The 3,717-nt window shown below is 41.5% G+C and overlaps 1 pseudogene across 1 annotated transcript; it reads right to left on the reverse strand.

Moving 5' to 3' along the window:
* Positions 1–309: 309 nt before the first annotated feature.
* Positions 310–2,267, reverse strand: LOC146454747 (uncharacterized; annotated as a pseudogene). Its single transcript, XR_014859208.1, has 2 exons — positions 2,011–2,267; positions 310–1,741 (listed from the first exon to the last, which is right to left on the reverse strand). The product of XR_014859208.1 is annotated as an uncharacterized LOC146454747 (transcript).
* Between the last annotated feature and the right edge of the window lie 1,450 nt (positions 2,268–3,717).

Genomic DNA, 3,717 nt, shown 5'->3' on the forward strand with positions numbered 1-3,717 from the left:
AGCAGCACTAGTACGTCAGTGTCTGGCGAGGATACACAAATCTCTTGCGACAAATGCCCATCTAGTGAATGCAACACCTGGTTAGGGATCAGCGTGTCCACTTCTTCTTGGGTGTTCTTCTTCACAATTGAGACATTTAAGAATTGGTTCATGCTTAGTGTGCGTATATCGAGTTATGGATGCACGCGGGAAGTTTGGAGAGCACGTAAGAAGCGTAAGAGTTGCTCGAGGCATAGCGGAGAGCAACTCTAGCTTCTTGAGTGCTCTCCAAACTTCCCAAGTGCATCCATAACTCGATATACGCACAGCTAAAGGCATGAACCAATTCTTTTATAACATAGTGACAAGAAAATAGTGCGCGGAAAAGAGGTTTATTTGTGATCGATTACAAAATTCTCTCAATGCGCGTACAGAAAAACAAAGATTCTTATTGGCTGGTTACAAACACGTCGCAATGATTGTTTGCACGTTTGATGACAAGAACGTTTCATCCGAAATTGGCAATGAAAATTGCTGCTTTGAATATGTTGAAAGTCAATGAAAATGTAGACAAACGTTTTTCCAAGTCCAAAGAATGATAAAGTACTCAAATTTGTCAAATGTTCAAGTCAAAGTTAAAGGCCGAAACTGGAGTTTGGATTCATAACGATGTTTACGTTCTGCACGGTACAGTTGGAGAAGACCAAGCTCAGGGAACTTGCTGTTGTTGTCTTCTCTTGTGCGACGACCACACTGTTGTTTTGAATTTCTCTACAAACAGCAGTGGTAGAAGACTCAGATGAACCAGGCACAAGGCTTCTTGAGAGAACTTCACTGCAACTGCGAAGCTGGGACGAAGATGGGCGCGTATTGTAATGTGCAAGACTTTGTTCACTCCTGTGGCCGGAGATCGCCATGATGTGTCTGTTGGGGATCCCTGCATTAGACCACAGAGTTATGGCAGTTGCTCTGATGCTATGGTTCGTGTAGGTTTTTGACAGGAATGCTGCTTCGCTGATATTCTTCATCATGGAGTCGAGCGAGTTCACTCCGACGGGACGCGCTTCATACCATACGTTGTCTCCAACACTCCAATTCTTTCGTAGATATTGAAAAAACGAATCGCACTTTAAATTTAATTTCGATAAGTACAGCTCCAAGGCCTTATAGCCGTCGTTCGGGTCTTCTGTTTCATACATTCGGGCGTACTTTTCTGTGCTGGGAACGTCAGATACTCCACTGGGATGATTCTTTGTAGCCTCTTCATGTGCCATCGTCACGTACTTTCGGCCAGTTGGGTCGACTTCAAACTTGAAGCTGGTCAGTTTGAGCTGTCTCTGTCCCTCCCAACCTCTTCTACAAAAAAAGAGAACCACATGGAACCATACATTTCGTAGAAGAGCGAGTGGGTTGCTCAGTGTAAGAACCTGTGAGGATTTAAGCCGCACCAAATCTTCGTTTTTAATTGTGGGCTTGTGCTTTACATTTTCTTTCCCCTGACGCTTCAGGTTGAGAACTTATGCATTCAGCATCTCGTTTGATCTTTTAAAGTACGCGTCGGACGAGAGCTTTAGGCCTTTATTAAGTGGCGGCGCGTTTAGAAATCGTTCCACGGACTGGCGAAAACCGAGGAGTGTAGACTTGCTGTACACTTCTCCTGATTTGTTCCTGCCCTCTGCGTAGAATCTGCGATGGTTTGTATCCAGCTGACCAAGTGTCATATTTTCAAGCGGCGTTTGTATTTTTCTCTCAGTGCACCAAGCTAAAAAAATGTTCAGTAATACCATTTAGTTTATAGACAATGCATGACGATTTTTTTAACCGTGTTTGAATAAATCTCTCAGCTTAGATACAAGTTGTCAAGTACTTTACTTGTTGTTGTTGCGTAATTAGTCAAATACCGTACACTTTAGCAACTGCGGAAATTTTTTCCTCTCCGATTATTTCGTTTTAATAATTTTGTTACCGAGTCTGTAAGTAACTTCTTGTTTTTCATTAGCATGAACAAACAAAAGAAACAGTAATAATTACCTTTGAATGTTGCCACAGACCAATTTGTGGCTTTTTTAGTGCGAGCGGAGTGCCTTTCTGCGAGAATTTTCTGCAGCTCGGGCTCTGTTAAATTTGGAAAACGCGTTTTTTCACTGCTTTTGCTCTTCTCTTTGGGTGCTAAAAACTCCATTTCAAGAGAGAAGTCGGGTAGTACTTCATTATTTTCTAGTTCCATTTCCGGTGAAACTTTGTAATAACTTTAAGCGACGGAAACCCGAGTTTGTCTGCAAGTTGCACACGTCATCAAATGGACGCACGGCCGTGCGTATGTTGAGAAATATACCATGATGACGCCAATAGCAATTAGATAGGGAAGCACACGCGCTATGTTATAACTGATGATGTTAGCGTAAACCACTACCAGCTTGATGGTTAGGTCATTGGTGATATCCCTACTTGTTCTGACATCCCTACGCGTTGTTGATTTCCCTCTATTATCTGTTGATTTCCCTACTTTTTCTGTTGTTGTTCCTACGTTGTTAATTTCCCTACTTTCGATTTTGTAGGTGGTTGTTGATTTCCCTACTTTTTTTTTCAGAAGCTGTAATGTTTTTGAATATTCGGGGGTTAGTGTTCTAATCACTTGTAGGATGTTTTTAAGTGTTGATTTTTATTGGTTGTAGGTGTGAGGAGTTATAAACAATTTTTTTAAGTGATTTAGAATTTTTTTTTTTTTGCATAAAATTAGGCACACCATCTTGGGTTTGGTGGCCATCTGGGATTTACGCTATGACTTTGCGCTTGCGTAATTAGCTGGAGATTTGTTATTATGTGGTAAGGCGATTCTCTGGTTCATTAGCTCTATTTTAATGACATTTACAATGCTTTAAATTGCTGAGTCAGCACAAAAAGTTAGGTGAATATTGGCTAAAGTTAAGAGGCGTCAAGCGAGGATGTTTGGTGTGGTGTAAGAGTGTTGCTTGGTTTCCTGGTCCCCCCCCCCCCCCCTCACTTTTTTTGTGAGGGTATTACTCTAAGACTGTACTATCTCATCAGTACCAGTCATTTAGAGGGTATCATCAAGTTACCAACTTGACTCATTGTAGCCAGGATAAGCATTTTCCTTGCGACTGAGACAGCCAAGACTCCTTAGCATTTCGTGGGGCACTCCCCGGGGGTTGGCTACCCCAGCTCATGTTTTATCCCAGACGAATTGCAACAGGTGTCATGTCACAGTCATTTAGAGTGTATCATCGAGTAACCAACACAACGCATTGTTTTGTTTTTTTTGTTTTCCTTTTTTTGTTTTTTTTTTTCATATTTTAAACAACAACCGAACAGAAACAGCCAAGAGAGCCTGACATCTACTTCCTCTTCTTAAAAATGTTTTTCACCTTTTCGTAGCACCTATCCATAGTGTTACGATTTGCAATTTCCTTCAGCTCTGGATCTCCTTCAAACTCACTTATTATGATGGCCTTTTGTGGGCAGCTCTTGTATGATTTAAAAGCCTTGTCGATGATCTTTTCATCCTCAGGAGCCCACGATCTTCTGCCTCCAAATCGTGAGGAGGAGATACTTTCAACCCATCTGCTTGTCTTAGACATGGCATCTTCTTTGTCTACATTTGAGAGGTTAAAATCGTAATTTTTACCCTGCAGGTACTTAACGCGTTTGTACACCTTCATCACCATTTCGGGCTGGTCTGACATTCTTGATGTACGTTTCGAGATTGGATTTTAGATT

This window comes from Pavona decussata, unplaced genomic scaffold (assembly GCF_977016875.1).
Source record: "Pavona decussata unplaced genomic scaffold, jaPavDecu1.1 SCAFFOLD_300, whole genome shotgun sequence".
Taxonomy (NCBI): Eukaryota; Metazoa; Cnidaria; class Anthozoa; order Scleractinia; family Agariciidae; genus Pavona; species Pavona decussata.